Raw genomic sequence first — 20,900 nt, 5'->3', positions numbered from 1 at the left:
GAAAGAGCGGGAGATGCGGCGGGGGAAGAGGAGTTTTTTTTGGGGGGACTGGACCTGGTTTTTGGACGCGAACGGATTTACTGTTTCAACGCGAACGGATTTTTGACTGTTTTAAACGCGAACGGATTTACTCTTTCAACGCCACGGGTCCTGCCTGCTGAACGCCACGGGTCCTGCCTGCTCAACGCCACCGGGCTGCCGCTTCGACGCTACGGGATCGAGTCGCTGTGCCTACTGAAGCGTTTTGAGGGCGCGTTCCTACGGCAATCGATTTTGGGTTTCTTTTCCCCAGTGAACTGAGGGTTCAACGGTTTTGTGAGTACTGCCAGTGAGGGCTACATAAATATATAGTTACCATTTAGTTTTGCGATTTAGATGTAACATTCAAGATTTTGATTTAACTACAAAGATGACGGGCGGCACAGTGGTCGACTGGTTACAGTGTCAGCCTCACAGTTCTGAGGACCCGGGTTCAATCCCCGACCCCGCCTGTGTGGAGTTTGCATGTTCTCCCCGTGCCTATTTGGGTTTTCTCCGGGCACTCCGGTTTCCTCCCACATCCCAAAAACATGCATGAATTAGAGACTCTAAATTGCCCGTAGGTGTGAATGTGAGTGCGAATGGTCGTTTGTTTGTATTGGCCATGCGATTGGCTGGCAACCAGCTCAGGGTGTACCTGAACCCGCCCGATGATAGCTGCGATAGGCTCCAGCACGCCCACGACCCTAGTGAGGAGAAGCGGCTCAGAAAATGGATGGATGGATATAAAGTTGACAAATATTGTTCTAAATGTGCAAAACAATGACTCTCAAAAATTCACACCATTTTTTTTTAAACACTGTTTGAAGCTAAAAGTGACAAAATGTTACTGTTATTTTCAGTGGGAGCCGCTTTACAAACAGCACCCAATAAAGCCAAGTCCTTACAGTCTGAGGTACCGCTACTCATATATTAACAAACATTAAGGTAGTAAAACTAGCATGTTTTGAAGCAAGGAAGTGAAGTCCTGCAGGTGTGAAAGTGGAAACCCGATCTTTTGTCAAGCCTTTCAATCCTCCATGTTGACTGCCCAAATAAAACATCATCTGCGAGTCATGAGGCTCAAAAGGGCCTGCAACAATTACTTTTACTTCGTCTCGACTTGCCCCAAAGCAAGGGACTCACTTCTCCATCCCTGCAGTGATGACACCTCATCATTTGCCCCTGGCTGAGTCCCCCCTCCTTCGCCTCATCACTCATCTTCTTCACTAATGTGCATTCCCTTTACATCTGACTCCTGACTTATGACTCACTCGTGTCTGTGCTCAGCTGTGCATGTGCCGGGACACAATTGAATTAACAGCACTGCAGAGTCACATACATGCACATATCTGACAACGAGAGTCAGTTCTTTAAAATGTTTACTTTACTCCATCTAAAACCTCTTGGGTCGGCATGTTTGCACTCGTTAACATACCATATAGAGTAAAATCTCACAAGATATGTTTGTTTGATTGTTCATTAAAAACAAACATAGAGTATTTCTACTAAGGTGCGTAATCAGGATTTAGTTGAAATACCACTCATCAGAAACAATTATGCAGTTGCTATATAATAATTAAAACATAAAAAAAGATATGTACTGTAGGGATGAAGTATAATTTCCACAGTAAAGTCAAAATACTGTACAAAAAATAGTTTTCCTAATGTAGATGGAGGTGGCTGATAAATAAAATTATGTGGAAAATAGTGTTCTTTTGAAAGCAACACTGAACATTGTGTGTATCTCAACATAATTTCCCCTACCCCTTTGTCTGTTTAGTTGAATGTTGGGTGCAAGTGACCCAATGAGAGTACAAAAGTAGCCACAATACAAAAAAAGGGGAAAAAAAACATATATTTAAAGAACACAATTTGAGAATTAGAAGAAAAGACAATGAAAATACTCTGCTGAATAACTGTAGCAAATCAGTCTGACTAACAGGTAGTCAGACTGAAGGTCAAAGGATCAACTCCTTGGACAGAAATCATGGCGTGCACTATGCAGAATGTCTCTGAAAGATCCATTTGTACGGGGTTTCTTTTATGTTATAGGTGGAAGGGGTGCTTTTTAAACCTGAAAGGATTTGGTTCATCCCAGCTTTGCGGGCCTGATGCCTCCAGGCAGTGAGACGCATTGCAGACAAAAAGGCCCATTATCATACTGAAAAACTAAAGTCACAAGTCTGTTCAACTCGTGTGACATTGCTCTATAAATACTGTCTGATAATAACTGTGACTTGATAAAAGGTGGAAGAGGTATGTATAATAACTAGGTCAAGGTAACGCTCAATGTGTATATGTGTTCGCATGCGCAAGTGCATGTGTCAAAAATATTTTAGATCAAACATTATTTCTGGGCAGCATTCTTGAAAATAATTTCTAATGCGTCATTTTCCACACCTCGGTAGACTTTCCAGAATGCCTCACGAGCCACATTGAGACTTTTTCACAACTTGATTTTCAAATTAGATTTCACAAATCTAAGCAGCAAATTAAACATTTGCCATGGACAAAAGTACACGCACAAAGTTTTCCTCTGTTTTCATCTGCGTCAGGGAACACACTGGTATGTGTTGTGACGTCAAAACAGTCAAAATTTGGATTCCTTACTTAAATGTTTTATGAATTAAATGTGTTGGTGTTGCCTAAAATAGAGTATGGGCCAGCTTTGCACATGAACCCAATTTGGAAGAATGATTTGGTACTTGTTAAATACAGCAGCTGGAGATTCCCAATCTATTGGCACCACCAAATACTGTAATCGCTCAGCATTAAAGTCACTGGCAAGCTTTCTTTTTCTATGCTCAAATGATCTTATCTTTGATTGCCAAAGTTATATAGCTGTCAGTATCTCAGTTACTGCAACAAAGGTTGCTAATGCAATATAAAGAGATACTGGATTGGTAAAACGAGACTACATGGGCTATTGCTTTATACCGTGATCCACCGCAATTTACAACATCAGAGAGATAAATGGAAGCATATAAACTCAGTGGGCCTTATTCACTAACAATGTGTACTCACAGATTCACACTTAAATCGTGCATATGCACATTTGACGCACAAATCTGTGATTCATCCATATGTTCATACTTAAATTTGTGCATTCTCTGCGAACAAATTTAGAACGTCCCCAGACCGTATGAATGCACAAATAATGAACGATCAGCTTTTTAAAAACGTTACACACAAATCTTTTCCCCAAGATGCGCAACATTTTGAAACTACAGTCATTTATAAAAAAAAAAAAAAAAAAAAAAAAAGGGGTACACCCTGAACCGGTCGCCAGCCAATCACAGGGCACATAGAAACAAACAACCATTCACGCTCACATTCACACCTACAGGCAATTTAGAGTCTTCAATCAACCTACCACATATGTTTTGGGGATGTGGGAGGAAACCGGAGTGCCCGAGAAAACACACCCAGGCACGGGGAAAAAAATCATAATTTTAATGAAAATAACTTTCATTCATTCATCTTCCGTTCCGCTTATCCTCACTAGGGTCACGGGCATGCTGGAGCCTATCCCAGCTATCATCGGGCGGGTGGCGGGTTACACCCTGAACTGCTCGCCAGCCAATCACAGGGCACATATAAAAAAAACAACCATTTGCACTCACATTCACACCTATGGATAATTTAGAGTCTTCAATCAACCTACCATGCATCTTTTTGGGATGTGGGAGGAAACCGGAGTGCCCGGAGAAAACCCACGCAGGCATGGGGAGAACATGCAAACTCCACACAGGCGGGGCCGGGATTTGAACCTCAGAATTGTGAGGCAGATGTGCTAACCAGTCAACCACTTAAACGGGGAATTTGCTAATGAGTTGACTAATGTCCTAAATAACCATGAAAATGACACATTTGCTGGTATGTACAGTGTGTATCCGCCACTGGCTGTCTGCGTGCAGGACGAAGTTGTCACGAAACAAGGAAATGCGAGCGGACCGCTCCCTAGTTTGTCCAAGGCTTCAGTAATTCTGTAAAATCTCTACTCTAATCTCTATTTTTATTTTTTTATTTTGCATGTGCAAATGTGCACACAGACCGCCGCTGGGGTGGTTGTTTGTGACATAAATCCGATTGGCATGGCTCATATATGTATTTTCTGTCCCTTCCAACTATTCCAACTATTTACTAACCTTCCAATTATGTCATGAATGTTATCAACTACAAATGCATTTTTGCTGTGCTTCTGTAAATTGACTCCCTACTAGTACAGTATGTATATAAACAACATATGCAGATTTTGTTCATTCTCTGCTCTTAATTTTTATTTTATTTTGTTTTTTTTGTATACGTATGTTTTGTGCCACATTTTCAAATTTAATTTTGGAATTAATTTGTAATTAATTCTGTGTCTAACAATTTTTCCAATCTTTTGAAAATAAAATAAAGCTTAGGAAAACTTTGGAGCCATCTTTCGTGACTTTAAAGCTCCACGGGTTAAGCAGACAGCAGATTGCGGGCGTAAGCTTTACATTTAGAACAAATTCAGATTAATTAACATACGCACTGTGGTGTGAAGAAAACTGTCCCGTACGCACGTCTCATAAATCTGATGTTGATTTTGCGCATAAACTTGCGCACAGAGTAAAAACATTTCGACACATTTATTATTGAATGAGGCCCAGAGTCTTTTGAATTATACAAAGTAGATAAACATCACTGTTCTACAGTCTGAGAAAATAAGCAATGATTGATTAAATAAGATGTGCTTGGCCTTTACAAAAGACTGTCTGATGATTTTCTGCATGACATTCTTGACAACCACCACATGATCCATGGATGAAATTAACCATCTGTGCTCAGAAATCTCTCAATAAAGGGTTTGAAAATAGGAAAACAACTTGTGACTGAAAAATATTAACCTTTGGTGTAACCCAAATGGCAAAATTAAGCATTCAAAACAAATAATTCAAAACCATGTAAAGATGTTGCATTGTGTGTTTTTTCATCCATCCTTCCATTTTCTATACACTCACCTCAAAAAGTATTGGAACAGGGAGGCAGAATCCTTTTATTTTAACTGTACATGGAAAGTGTTTGTGTTTATCATCAAAGGACAGATATATCGATATTTCAGCTTTTTTCAATTTAAAAAATCATTTCCAAAAGTGACCTAATGTGTTGTAACGCATAATAGACTGAATTGAAAAACTTGACATTTAGTTGCTGCTTGTGATTTTTGCATCAACCCTGTGACCCACTGACATCACTAAACTGTTAGCTTCTTTTGGGATGATGCCCCATGCTTTCACTACTGCCCCTTTTCCATTGTTGTTTGCTTTGGGAGGTTGCTGCCTTGAGCCTCCTCTTTATCAGGTAACTACTCCGGCTACTCCGGCAACCTTTGTGAACACCCAGGAAACATCGGGTGGAAAAATCTTTATGCGTGTACCAGGCTTTAGGGAGGAAATACATTGCTAATTTGCCTCAGGAACCCCTGGCTTTTTATTCAGATGGCTTTTTAGGAGTCAGGAGTCAGAATAAATTATGATTCGTTTGTTGAAAACAGTTATATTATGCTTTATAATATCATAAACACTCATTTGCATTTTTAGCTCCATGTTACCATGGTGATCAGTTTAACATAGTTCATGAAGTTATTTTATTATACCCTCCAAATGTTTAAAACTCAGTAGCCACTTCTGTCCTCATAAACTGTGGATTTTGCGTTCATACAGCACTCTGCAGTATGTAATGAACCACATAGAAATTGAACTTCAAAATCCCCGCAATGAAGAATTAATACACCCATTCTTTATCAACAAGGGGCTTAATCACATCAATAGTGAATTAATTCATAAAAAAATGATGAAAAATATTCCACTACGCATAATTTATTTTTTATGTAATTTGACTTGTCTTTTACATACTTGGATATAAACTTTTTTTTGTTTGTTCCAAATCATTTAACTATAGTACCTTATGCCTCCCAGAGTGGCAAAACTTAATTAATGATTTCTCAGATAAATGTTCAACTCCTGTGGGCTCCTCCATAAGTCAAAGTGATACAGTAGCTTGTAAAATCACAATAATTAGCAACCTTTGCACTTCATTAAATCAGTGCGAAGAATAGTAAGCAAGGTAGATTTGAAAAAGAGAAGCTTAGAGGATGATCAGCTGTGTCAATTAAAGGACTTTAAAGAACTCTTACAGCACACCAGAAGGACCGCAAGCACTCTGAGTTGAAAATAACCAGCAGAGTGGTACTGAAATTAAGACAATTCTGCCTCGATCACTGATTAGAAACCGAACACACTGTTACAAATTGCAATTTCAAAATGCCCATGTGAAATGTCGTATCAGTTCGAGTAGAGTACAGGATGTGTATGTTTATGTAATGTAATTGAAAATATAAAACCACTTATAAGTGCACCATTTAAAGGCATCTCACAAGTAAGGTTTAGATAACATGTGTTTTCAATTAACATGTAAACTATGCTTTAAATTGCTTATGACCTTTGGTTTACCTTTACTCTCTACTGGGTTGATATCACAGGTGCAAAACATTGAGTGATCACTTGTAACTATCTAATTCACTTCACTGCACTTGTGTGTAAAATTTGGTAATGGCTATTTTTGAACTTGACGATCTCACTCACTATCTAATCTAACCCCATTTACAGGTAGATGAAAATATACACATCTAGGCAGAATCTAGCTTGTGATGTTTAATTTTGTACTATTTTGAGGCTGGCATGCTTTGACCGTATTTTCCCCCAAAATATATATATATATGATTTTGGTTATTGAACAGAGCCGTTTTTTTATTGACTGATACGATCAGTGCTTGTGCATTTTTGACAAATTCGCAAACAAAACCAGCAGGACTAGGTAATTCTTTATGCTGAAATTGTCATTCTAACAGCTGCAGATTTGGCTCATGTTAATAGTTAATTCAACATTTCAGACTTGTCAATGTGTACCACATTTTGGAAAGTGCCACTGGTGTCTGTACGATTTACTGAGCCAGCAGAACCAAAAGAGGATTCATTGGCAGGATCCTTGCCAATGTTTTACTAAAGAAAGAAAACAAATTCAACGTGTCAGTCCGACTGCCAGAGCTGTGATTGCAGTAATACGGCGGGGCTCTCAAGTGAAGCGGCTGTCTTTGCACATCGGCAGTAGCGTGTCAAAGTCTATCAGAAGTGTCACTTTATACAGCAAAGCACGCTTCAGCACACTACAACTCCATAAACAACAACCAACAGAAGGCACACTGTCACAATGACACTTAAGAATTGTTAACAAGATGCCTATGTTTTTCTCAAGACTAAGTTTGATGGAATACATGCATCGAGAGATGGAAATTCAAAATATCTGTATGCATGTATGGGTGTATTCACATTATTCGAACAGCTTACTTGAAACTGAATGTCATATTTGTGATCCACAATAAACAACGCAGCCTATATGGGTGTTTTTCCCTCGCGTGAACATGACTGCGCACTCCTGCTCGTATTTGATTGAACTGCATAGTCAGATCCTTTATTTTTATTTTTTCTAACTGCAGAGTCATGTGCGACAGCGCTCCCCAGAGCAAAGGTAATAGAGAAGCCACCCTGGTTCCAAAGTAACTCATGTTTACTCTTATGCAGAATGACAAGCACATGCAGAGGAACTGACAACGTGCAAGTGTAAATTAGGTCCCCTATCTTCCCTACATTAATTATGAATTAAGTATAATTGCAGTGGGATTTACCCAAGTCAATGCGCGACGACTGACTGTAATATGAAGGTGGTCCTTACTAACAAGTTCTGCGTTTTGTTTTTAAGAAGAGCTGTTTTGTTGTCACTACCCAATAAAGAGCAACAAGAAACCAGGTGTGCAGGTGCTGAAAGTGTTTTCATTTACAGTAAATTACTAATGGGAAGGATGGCATGTGGTAATGGTTTTGAAGCTTAAATGTTGATGAAAGCATTTCTTATTATTTACAGTAAGATTATACTGTATAACTGAATCGGTTAAATGGGTGAGTACGCAGTGATTAATGACATGCTACATTAACATTAACATTAGATTAACACATTACACTTTCTCCAATGGCAGGGAAGGTTTCTGGGAATTTTAAGGCTAATATGTCTATATCCCAATTTAATAAAGAATACAATTCAAACAACTATTTACTATGCTAGTTCTCTAAATAGAATGACAGAAATATAATGTATTGGGATGTTTACCTTAACATATTTGATTTAGAAGTTTAAGATGTAATCTTTCGGGAAGAAAAAATCTCAACACCTGGATAAACTAGGTACGTGAGTCAGAACCTTTCATTAGAAAATAACTACAGTAATTAATATTGTTTTAGCTGCCAACTAGTTATTCACATCAATTATTGCTGCAACTAACTTACTCTGTAAACAATCATGTGTGAAGACACGTAGGTTCAATAGGTTAAAAATAGGAACCTGCATCAAGGAAGAAAATCTCATTCTTGAAAATACTAAAACCAGGTTAAGTTCAACCAATTTTATGTAGTAAATAACAGTTGTTCCCAGATGTTTTAAGCCACACACCCCATTCAACATCCTGAGAGAGTTGGCACAGTATATCCATCTCATAATAATCATAATTAATTTGTACATGAATAGATTACTTTTTCGATTGTTTCACATATCAACACAAGGTGATGAGGAGTCTTCCCATGATTCCATAGTAAGTTATTTTTGGACTCTAATTACATGATAGAATATCCTACAAAAGAAAACATGTTTTGGACTCAAAATGCAATTAAATTAACGAGCCAAACATGTTGCACACAAACAATCACCAGCTTTAAAAAAACAAAAAAAAATAAAAATAAAAAACGAAAACTCTAGAGCTTTGAATGACTTCACTACTTGCAGAGAAGTGGACCAATCATCATGACAAGAGATATGCAAGACTGTCCTGTGGAGGAGAGTCTACTCTTGTGAGAGTGGGGCTAATTTTCATTCAGTTGGGTAATAATGAGCCTTTCATCCTCATATATTGGTCCGTTACCACTGCAAACCATCCAAGCTTAGACATAAAAGCTGAAGCACTGCAGAAGTAGTGCAGTACTCTTATACCTGCACAAAGCACAGCAAATATGTACTGTATATGTACTTTGCTACTTGTACTATTATTGTCTATTCTCAGCCACTCAAAACGTTATGATTGTTCAAAATGTATGCTAAATAAGAAGCTCATTTTAATCATTTAATACCTTTATTTGTAAGAACATCGTGTGTAAGCAGGTTGGTGTTTCCAGACGAGTATGTCACCACGAAACAAAAATGGGCAGAAATAAAACACATGCAATTGTTACTCCTTTCCTGTACACACGATTGCAGTGATTGCAACACTTAATCGGATGCAAGACAATTATTTGAACCTTTTTTCAGAATAATGACGCACTGTTGCTTGGTTTAAGGTTCACTTGAAATACAATTACCATTGTATTTCAGGTCCAGCTAAACAGAGTGTGACATGCAGGTTAGAAACAACTTTTAAGAAGCTTTACAGTAACACAAACTAAAGGTTCACTCCCAGTCCAACATAAATGAAAGAATTTGACATCAAATGAAAGCAGTGCTGCAATATGCCAATCCACCAGCCCAACCAGAAAACATATTTTTCAAGACAAAAAAAACAAAGCCTGTGTACAATAAGTTTTTTTTTTTTTTTTTAATCATTGCAAATGTATTGGTAGTCACTGCCTGATGAAAAGTCTCTCCCCAGTAAGGCAAAGCAAAGAAACATTATGCAATTGTGCAACAGCTTGAAAGGTTTTATTGTTCAAGTCTAAATTGCATGGGCAGTCATACACTTCACAAAGCAGAATGCCTTGAGTTTGGAAAAACAAATGTAGAGGAGTGAATTAACAAGGGGATGCAGATAACACAAAAGGTGTCAAAAATACATTCTGCAACACGTGGACATGAAATAGCACCAGTGAGATGACTGAATACAAACAAATGGAGTCCACCTGAATGGCAATGAGGCAGCAAATTGGTGAAAGAAAATACAAAAAAACAAGCACAGACAATATTGCACAAGGGCTTTTTCAATATACATGTAGACTATGGTGTAAGTTTCCAGAACACAAGCATTGGAACTGTGCTGCTGCCTCACAAACATAGCCTCTATCTGGTGGCGTATGCATTGCCTGTCGCTGCCTTCCACTTTGCCCCTGTGTTCCAATCATCCATGACACCACAGAGATAAAGTAGAAAAATGGACGTATGGAATGACAGTGTCGGCTTTAGAGGTTAAGGGATAATTTCCCAGCATCTTTTGCAGCCGCCTCTGACCATCTGCCTCTTTGGCACCAGCCTTACTTTCCTGAATATAAACCTGCTCTAAATTGGCATTCAGCTAAGAAGCCGCTCAGAGGGACTGGGTTTGGTAAGTTAAATCAAATGGTTACCGTACATAGGATAATAAACTTGGGGAAAAGGGAAAACATCAGAAAGAAACAGAGGAATTTAGTGAAATTGGAGTGCTGCCATGTTTGCCTTGAAAGGAAATTGTCGGGTGGGTGGTAACTGATGGAAAGTGAGAAACAAATTAGAGAACAAAATGTGAGATACAAAGGAAAAAGGTATGAAAGATAAAAGATTGAACAGTGCAAAAAGGATAGCGGAACAGCGGCAAAGAAATGGAGTAGAAATTGGCTGAGTGAAAATAGCAAGAAAGGATTAACACCTAAGCTCTAGCATAGGCAAAGTGTCTCATTCTCAGTCATTAATGGCTGGAAAATAACATGTAGGTGAAAGATGAGTTGGTCTCTGGGGTAGCCTGTGGTTTTGTCTTTGCACTCAATGTAAGACACAAAAAGAACATTGGTAGCAAAACAAACAAAAAAAAGGAGACAAGTAAAACACAATAAAAATGTCAGGCTAGTCCTAAGCCGACCCTCTTATAGAGCATAATACAAGAGAAGCCCTCCCCGGAAAACTAATAACTAGGATAGGAGGCCCTCAGTAGCGCATTTTAATTAGAATTTTCAGTGGTTTTGTTATGCTGAACAGCGAGGTAAGGCTAAGATGTGATGACACTTTGTGTTTAGTCTTATTAGCACACTCTGTTAACAAAAGGCAGATTTGGAAGTGGACCACCACCCAAGGATTGGGCACTGTTCCCACATTCTCATGGCTGCAACACATTCATCTTGCCATTTTAAAATGTCACCTTCACTCTGTCACAAACAGCAACCTCATCACAGAAAATTCCATATTTGTCAATAAAAATAACTTTTAATAGCACAAATTCTAAAAATCCTCAGTCACATCATGTTTATTAAACCTAACACATAGTTGCGTGTCTGCGTCTGCTTGTTGGCTTGGCAGCAGTTACTTGGGGAGGGGGACTGATAGCCAGTTAGAGCGGTCCCAGTGTGTGGCCTCCCTTGGCACCAAACACAAATTAGCTGAGGGATGACTGCTGTGGCAGAAAGCTTCTCCGCAGACAAAACCTCTTAATATTCTTTCCAAGTCCATTAAGGCTTCAAGAGATTGGCCAGAATGGAGTGCTTGTGCTTGATATTACCGAGCTTTTTTAAAGGCTTGATCCACATCAAAAATTAGAGCTGCCATTCGGGAAAGCCTTAGGTAGGCTTGGAAAATTAATACAAACCTGCTTTTATTATTTGTACTTGAAATGATGGAGGAAGCCTCAATGTCATAAGCAAAGCTTGACTTTATTGTTAGACAATTGGACTGGCTTTCCGAGTGGGTTGCTTTCAATATTTTCTTTTTGTCACGATGGACTCCAGCAAGATAGCTTATCATTCAGTGATTCAATTAAGACTGACCTCTGCACAGCACGCGCACACACTTGAGGAAAAGGATGAAAGAGGTCCTTCTTGTGAGACCCTAATGCAGAAACCACGTGCAGAATGCTAAGATCAGACACTAATAACCCTTTATATTTATGTCTATAGAGGAAGCGGTATTAGGTAAATGAAGTACTGTATGTGCTGTATGTGCAAGGCAGCACGGTGGACTACTGGTCAGCCTCACAGTTCTGAGGACACAGGTTCAAATCCAGCCTCCCTGCGTGGAGTTTGCATGTTCTCCCCGTGTTTCTTCGGGTACTCCGGTTTCCTCGCATATTTCAAAAATATGCGCGGTAGGTTGAGTGCGAATGGTTGTTTGTCTCTATGTGCCCTGCGATTGGGTGGTGACCAGTTCAGAGTGTACCCTGCCTCTCGCCCAAAGTCAGCTGGGATAGCCGCCAGCACATCCGCGACCCTAATGAGGATACGCGGTACAGAAAATGAATGGATGGCAGGAAGTGTGTAGTATGATATTGTGTTGCCATCCATGTAATGTCAATTTACTTTGGGTTTCTATCGAAGAATAATGCAAAAAGGTTATATGTAGGTTAAAGCAAGTTGTATGAAAAATAAATTACCACAGTAAATGTCAGCATTCTATGACTTAATTATGTGGCTGTGTAAGACTAATAATTAGTTTCAGACTCAATGGTGGCTTCGAGACCGACAAGGCACTGTAAGGGTTAGCGTCAGGCCTTGTTAAAATTGAAAATGAGGTCAGTCTAGGGTCAGACAAGCATTAGGAGCTCATCTTATATGGAGCTGACACACAGGGAGAAAGCAAATTAGAAAATCAGATTGAATAATAAGAGCTGGCCAAGTTAGCGCTATCGAAAAGTTACATGAATAATTCAATATGATGTATGTACTGTATATGTGTGTGCTCATGCATGAAACCAAAAGTGACAAACTGACCCTTTGCTCGCACAGCCAAAAGACTGCCTCCTTTTCTCATTTTGGAGCAAAGGTCTTCATGTTGGTCCTCTTCACCACTGTTCCTTCCACTGCTTTGGCTTCCAAAATATGACAAATGGGCAAAAAGGGAATTATTTTATAGTGATAAAGTATGCTAACAGGCGTGTCTCTCATTGAGATACGGCAAACAGAATAAGAGCCAGACAAGAGTCTGCAAACTTCATGACCATCTCTAACCAATAAAGTGTGCCCTTGTCTATGGAGACTCATGGAGTCACATGACCCATACAGCGTGTTCCCAGTCACAGAGTCAAAAAAGTTCAAAGAAAATCATCCCCCTAGATGTTAATCAGTCCTGCCGCCCACTGTGTGGCATTAAATCCCCTCTGTCTTGCTCTGGTTATGAATAGCAACCCAGAGGCTGCGATATTCATAAGTGGACAGGCACACTCTTCCTTCTGTGAAGATATGGACCACAACACGCCACCCAGTGATCTTTATGGAGGAACAGCTTCGAGCAGCGTTGACTAAGTGTTGAGCGTGTAAAGTTCCATCATCACTGCCCTCAGAGGCGTACACACATAAAAACATGCGCGCACACACACACACACACACCCTCACGCACGCACACATGCACAGTATTCATGCGGGATTCCATGTGATATATGGCCCAGGGCAACCACAGTCCAGTATCTGTGGCGCTGAAGGAACCTCATTGTTCCCCAGATGGAAGCTGTGCCAGTTTCTGGGACACTGAAACACCCGAGCAAGCATGTGGCGGAGTAACATCACATTACAAATCGAGCCACCCCGTTTTAAAGATAAGACAGAAAGGAGGAAATGAGGGCAAACATAGGTCACAGCATTAGGTACACTTGCACAATCTAATGATCCAAAGGTGTTGTATCTAAAATTATGCACGTACAAATTTGACTGGGAGTTGGTAGGTTGCAGAACTTCCCCTCAGAAGGCTGAGTTATTGAAGAGTGAAAATACATGTCTTTATTTTTTTTATGTCAATAGGTTTGTCCAACGTCTGCGAGCTTTCAGGCTACTTCCTGGTTCATGATGATGATGATGGATCGTGCCGTTGTCCTTCTGGGGTGGTGGACTGTTCCATTCATACCCCAGTGAGTAAATTCCTTAATCACCACATTTACACCTATTCCATATGGAAGCTTGCTAACAAATCAATCAAGAAACATACACTATTCAGCCTCTTATTCATACTTTGCTTTTGGCAAAGATAATATTACTCAGTTCATAGTGAGACTATTATTTTCTAGTGTTTAACACTGTGATTGTAGTTCGCTGCGCTGGGGAGCTGTCACATACCTTTTTGAGGTGCATGACTGTGGCAAATTATTAAGAAATGTTACATTTGTATTGGATTTTATTTGAAAGTCTGGGTGTACCTAATGAAGTGTCTGTATATATCAACTAACCCACTCTATTCAGCCCTCACAAAGTCTGCACAACCAGAACTAAATCATTTCCTCTAACTAAGCCAGCGAAATATTTTACACCTCTATATAATACACAGTTGCGATAAAGCGCTGGTTCACCATTCCGTGTATTGAGTCTCTCTTTTTTATTTTTGTGGCTCTGTAGCCCTAACTTCATGATTTTGTGTTTGTGAGGCCTGTAGAGATATGAATGTGTAAAAATAAGAAGGTGAGGCTATTTTAAAACCCTGCCATTTCATATACCCCCGACGATAAAACAACAGACAAGCTATATTTTATGTTTGTGTTAAATATTCCCATGTGCGGCACCTCGATGACAGCTTATTCGCGGGCAGATTTATCACGAGCCTTATCGGCTCGCCTCACCAGACAAAGGCGTCAGAGCACTATGTCTAAGCCCGGAGCACAAGACAAAACCATACTATCAATACAAATCTGCAGTCTATACATTGAACTGGAGTGGGTTGACACACATCCCTCAAGCAGCCATACATCACAACTTCTTATTTAATTAGCTCCCTGAAGAGCATTATATGTCTACTAAATTACACATACATCTCTCCATCTACTCTCTTCTGAGGAAAAGCTTGTGCCGAGAGTTGTTATGCTATGTGGTCTCAAAGAAGGTGATCCATTAATGATGTTGTACATATTTAAGGATGTACTGTGTACTATGTTTATAATTAAACCGAATGTTTTGTCAACTGCGGCATGGGCAATACTGTACACTGAATTATATGATCTTCTAGAACTCAAACAGAGAGGGCAAACTTCTAATCAAGAGACAACTACAGCGCTTATTCAGAGCAACAGTTACCTGTTACAATTTCCCAATCATTACAGTAATATTTGAACGCCATTTTCTGAACTATTTTCTGACACATTAAAGAAATCTCATACAAATACATTTATGACAGAGCTTGAAGTTTGATTTATTCACCCCTGGATATGATTGTAGGCTCTTTTTTTGGTTGACCGCAAATACTGTATGTTTAAGGCAACAGCCTTGAATATCTGCACATAAAATTCATCATGGTGGATTATCCTTTATATTTCCATGTTGTTAGTTACATTTAGCTTGAATGTAAATCCTTGAAAATCCCCAGAAAATCAGATTTACAATGTTATTATTCGGAGTAATGTGCTTTTTCTTTTAGCTTGAACCAAATAAGAATTTGCTGTATCCAAATATAATTGATATTATCTATAATATGAAATACAACAGGGGGTCACCGACATGGTGCCTGCAGCCCTGTTCTAAGAATAGCTCACCAGTTATGGGACATTGTGATTTCCTAGGAATTTTGTGGAAGTGATGATTTGAAATGTTAACACATGCAGTTAACAGAAACAAAATGTTACATATTGATAGTTACAGTTCCTGCCTTCTTAAATCATTGTTGACAATTATCCATCCATTTTCTGAGCCGCTTCTCCTCACTAGGGTCGCGGGCGTGCTGGAGCCAATCCCAGCTGTCATCGGGCAGGAGGCGGGGTACACCCTGAACTGGTTGCCAGCCAATCGCAGGACACATAGAAACAAACAACCATTCGCACTCACAGTCACGCCTACGGGTAATTTAGAGTCTCCAATTAATGCATGTTTTTGGGATGTGGGAGGAAACCAGAGTGCCCGGATAAAACCCACGCAGGCACGGGGAGAACATGCAAACTCCACACAGGCGGGGACGGGGATTGAACCCCGCACCTCAGAACTGTGAGGCTGACGCTCTAACCAGTCGGCCACAGTGCCGCCTTGTTGACAATTAGTGCAGGAAATTATTAACATGATCAGTGTCTTCACATTTAAAGGTACTTTGAGCACATTTGGTATTTCAGAAGTCTGTTCCAAAGTGGTAGCCCTTCACATTAATCAGTACCCAAGAAGTAGCTCTCAGTTTCAAAAAACGTTGTTGACCCTTGACCGACAGTGGCGTACACTATGTACCGACCGACCTTCCTATAAAGACCATCGGATTTTGAATTGGTGTAGAACGAGAAGTGGTTTGTATTACCTGTCATATAATATCCAATAAGGTTAAACCCACGGCCACAATCACACCAAAACAAAGTATCTAATGTAGTGGGCAATGAGTGTTTTACTCAATTATCCCAAATAACAAAGAGGACAATAACACATACTTGTTGTCTCTTTGTGTTGTGTTTTCATCCAAGGAAGAGTCGCTAAGCAGAAATTAACTTAACTGGGGAAAACTACATCACATGCACACAGGAAACAGTCCAGTGTAATCCACCATGTGACCCCGCTGGAACAAGTGGGGGTTAAGTGTCTTGCCTTAGGGTCCTGCAATGGTGGTTTTTATCTCCCCAGTCTAATTTGTCCTGCCTGTTCAAGGATCAACCCGACAAACCTCTTGTCAAAAGTTCACCTACGAAGCCTTTAGGCCACTTTCTTATTCTTTTTAAGTGCATATGGGGTGCATGGACTCATATGTTAGTGTGCCTGGAAAACAGAAATGGAAAAGGGGGAGGGGGGGCAAAGGCTCCCTGTGGTGTGACTGCTGCACCGTCTTTCACTGAGGATCTCATACATATATTAAGGTTGCACGGGTTTTCTGCAACATCATAACCCAGTGCAGTCCTGAAGGATCAGGTGCTTTAATGATGGCAAGAAGTATATCGTTTCTCACCTAGTCTAAGCCATATACATTAGGGAATGCATTCTGAGATATACTCACCTTTCTCTTTTATTTCTACCCAAAGGGAAAAAATGAGTGACCGGGTATTGAATGAGAAACATTACACAAGATGAAGATGTCTGTGGGACAAGACCATGCTGTCACAGGAGAAATGTGCATCAGTGAGAGATTAAAACAAAGAGAAACAAAAAAATACATAAATAAAATCAAGGATAAACTCTTGGGCCGACTGCAAGCGTCTGACTTATCCGGATTTTAATTCAGTGCAATACGCCAGGCATATGACAAATTTAGTGGAGCTCCCAGCCAACGCTCTGTGTTCAAAAGGCATCTGTCAGTTCTTTAAAAGATATGAGAATGAAGCATATGTAAGCGTATTTAGTGAAGTCAGGATGCTTTGTGGAGACCACACTCAGATATTCAGCCTCCTTTACCCCAAATCACATTAAAGGCCCCTGTTCTTGTCGTCATGGTTATTGTTGCCTTGAATCGATAAAAATAACTCTTGGAGCTTCTTCCTCAATTCCAAGCTATTGAAAAAATATTTAATCTCGATTGTGCTTGATTTAATGCTTCCCCTACAGTTATTGATTCATATTCCTTATATTTTTTTGCCTACAGGAAACAGCTTTTTGGGCAACCAGGAATTCAATCCCTGCAAAAACTACAGAAAATATACATGTGGAGACATTTGTATGTGTCCCTTTTTCAGTGCACGTTCCCACAGTGGGATCCCGTGCTCTGTTCTCAATCTCAATTCAATACCCTATTGACTTAAGTAACTGCAAAGTGAAAACATTCACAATGTGCCTCACACACATGCCGCTATTGATTTAAAAAAAAAAAAAAACACTGACCCTCATGACTAAGCAGTATCACACTGGCGTGTCACACAGGGAGTGGAAAGAAATACTCTCACAGGCACTTTTTATTTGGAACTAACCTCCAACATCAGAGGTCTGCACTGTGTCTCAGAAGCATTCAACAACATTTAGAAATGAGTTTTGTTTTTTCTTGTACAGAGATATTGTGCAACTACAACTCAACAGTAGTGTGTGTTTTAGTCCAAGCATTTTAAGTGACTTGTATTTGACAAGGTCTAAATCAATAGTGGCGGCACGGTGGGCGACTGGTTAGAGCGTCAGCCTCACAGTTCTGAGGTGCGGGGTTCAATCCCCGTCCCCGCCTGTGTGGAGTTTGCATGTTCTCCCCGTGCCTGCGTGGGTTTTCTCCGGGTACTCCGGTTTCCTCCCACATCCCAAAAACATGCATGAATTGGAGACTCTAAATTGCCCGTAGGCATGACTGTGAGTGTGAATGGTTGTTTGTTCCTATGTGCCCTGCGATTGGCTGGCAACCAGTTCAGGGTGTACCCCGCCTCCTGCCCGATGACAGCTGGGATAGGCTCCAGCACGCCCGCGACCCTAGTGAGGAGAAGCGGCTCAGAAAATGGATGGATGGATAAATCAATAGTCTGGGTAAAGATGGTGATGGCCTGACTATAAGACATTTTACTTTAATGTATCTAACATCAACTTTCCAAGACAAAAAAAGAAAAAGAAAAACAATACTCTGAATATTCCTGACTTTCAATTGAAAAGGTGCATCTCATCATTAAATCAAACATTAACAGTTTATTTTTATAGCCCGCTGATTAAAATAATATTAAAAGATCTCTCTGAAGATATGTTATGGCTAAATGATTTTACTTTGTACTATTCCACATTTGAACCTAATAACTATACTTCTTTGTCTAGGAAATACCAATCATAATAGATAAATATAATTGCTACCTTGAGCTACAAAGTTGGCGATGGTACGTTTCCCATGCGAAAGATTTGGAGGTAAGAGACACATTCCAAAAATATACAGCAGCTGAAAGTATTTAAAACGTCACCATTTTTCTCATTAAATATATTTCCAAAGGTGCAATTGACGTGAAAATTTCACGAGATGTTGGGGGCAACCCAGGTAATCCATACATACAAAGAAAGTAGAACAAATAAACTCAGAAATTAGACTGTGTGCATCAATGTGAAATGACACATGGAAAAAGTATTGAACACATCAACTGGTATTTATTTAATACTTTGTACAAAAGTATTTGTTTGCAATGACTGCGTCAAGACACCTCCTGTGTGGAGAAACTAGTCGCATGCATTGCTCTGTTGTGATTTTGGCCCACTCCTCCACACAAGCAGTCTTCAAATCTTGAGGGTTCCATGGGCTTCTTTTATGGACCTTGAGTTTCAGTGCTTTCCATAGATTTTCGATTGGATTCAAGTCAGGTGACCTTTCTATGTCCACTGACCGTTATTTCTAGATACAGATATGTAACAATATGTTTACAATGAAAAAAACAAAAACAAATTTACAGCTTATACAATATAAAGTGCTCCATAGAACACACTTTACTCAATACACTATACATAAAATGGGCTTCTCTCCAGCTAATACATGCGCGCAATGCACCAAAAATACTCCTCAGACCTATTTGCATGCTATATGGGAATGCACACCAATTCAATGATTTTGGACTTTGGTTATGCAGAAACTCTCATATATTTTTAACTACAGGATTCCACTTTCCCCGAGATTGTGCATACTTGGCGACTTAAGCATAATCGACCTCCCAAATAAATATTCACAATCATTACTTGTCGCGTTAGCTACTGCTAAGAAAACAATTCTATTAAACTGGAAAAATGCAATCTATTGACATCAATCAATGGCAAAATCCCATTATAGAACATATTGCGTTTGAAAAAAATATCAGCAGAACAAAAAAAATCTATTACATGTATACATTGATAGCTGGTCACCCTTCTTCAACACACTAAATCTAGATTTGTGACTCTTTTGCCTGGGTACCGTGACATCTGACAATAACAAGACTATTTTGTAAGTGTAAAAGTAAACCTTCTACTTCTATATGCTTTGTTGTCGAGGTTGCTGTTGTTGTTTTCCATCCATCCATCCATTTTCTGAGCCGCTTCTCCTCACTAGGGTCTTATTATTATTTAATTTTTTATTAACTTTATTTTCTCTTATTGATTTATGTACTGTTTTTTGTTTGTTTGTTTTTTTCTCACACTTTAGACTGACTTGCATGATGGAAGGACACATGCATGTGATGAGGATCTTCTCTTCTTGACCCTGTGTTTGCGGTTCCAGCGTCTGTGGTGGCGGGACTTTCTTTACTCCTTCCTGATCTCGGGGTGGGGGGGGGGTATCACTGGATGGAGCTCCCGGAGGGCATTGGTGTTGGACTCGCCCGTGTTCCGCGGGTGCTGGAGCGGTGTTAGCTGGTGCCCGACTTGGTCCCCCGCTCTGGCTACTGGTGGGGAACGGTGGGGCCCCACTGTCGCTCCTCGGGCTTCCTTCCTCCTCTTGTCTCCGTTCCTTGCGTCCCGCTGAGGTCGCCTCCTCTGCTTCTCGTGGGGGGTTCCCCCTGCGGGCTGTGGGGCCTGCTGTGGAGTTTTTGGTCCCTACTTAGTCTGGGGGGGATTTTGGGGGGGGGGGGGGCCTTTCTGTCTGTGGTTATCCTGCCTGATGGGCCCGACCTGCAGTAGCCATACCTCTTAATCACTCACTCTGCACAATCTTAAACCACTCACTGTAAATAGTTTTTCTTTTTTTCAATAGTTACATGCAGGCACATACACTTATTTAGGGTTTCTTGGGGGCGAGTGTAGGGTCGGGGGGCACGGTTGACGGACCAGGTTTCAGTACTTCAGTACGTCAGTGCTGTTTCCCGGTGCAGGTGCCCTGGCCGTCCGCCCTGCCTGTCCCCCAGGTTTTTAATGGATAACACACACTCATCCCCTTACTTTTAATGCACCACATACACCCATCTCTGGGGGGCGGTGTGTCTTGGGTCGGGGGGTAGGGGTGTGGGGGGTTGGTTGTTAGGCAGCAGTGCCTGGCAACTCCTCCCTTACTTCACGTGTTCAATAGTTTTTCCCTGTGTCATTTCACATTATTACACACAACTTAATTTCTGATCTTATTAGTTCTACTTT

The 20,900-nt window shown here is 40.2% G+C and overlaps 1 protein-coding gene and 1 long non-coding RNA gene across 8 annotated transcripts in view; one reads left to right on the top strand and one right to left on the bottom strand.

Annotated features, from left to right (window-relative positions):
* Positions 1-20,900, top strand: part of LOC133472200 (uncharacterized) — a 43,691-nt gene that overhangs the window by 8,714 nt on the left and 14,077 nt on the right. The window contains exon 2 of the long non-coding RNA XR_009786636.1: positions 13,776-13,882. This is a non-coding gene — a long non-coding RNA (uncharacterized LOC133472200). The remainder of the gene's footprint in view (positions 1-13,775; positions 13,883-20,900) is intronic.
* Positions 1-20,900, bottom strand: part of LOC133472183 (protocadherin-9) — a 254,796-nt gene that overhangs the window by 219,985 nt on the left and 13,911 nt on the right. The gene's annotated exons all lie outside the window — the stretch shown is intronic.

Source organism: Phyllopteryx taeniolatus, chromosome 2, assembly GCF_024500385.1.
Source record: "Phyllopteryx taeniolatus isolate TA_2022b chromosome 2, UOR_Ptae_1.2, whole genome shotgun sequence".
Lineage (NCBI taxonomy): Eukaryota > Metazoa > Chordata > Actinopteri > Syngnathiformes > Syngnathidae > Phyllopteryx > Phyllopteryx taeniolatus.
This window is presented reverse-complemented; position numbering and strand designations above follow the sequence as displayed.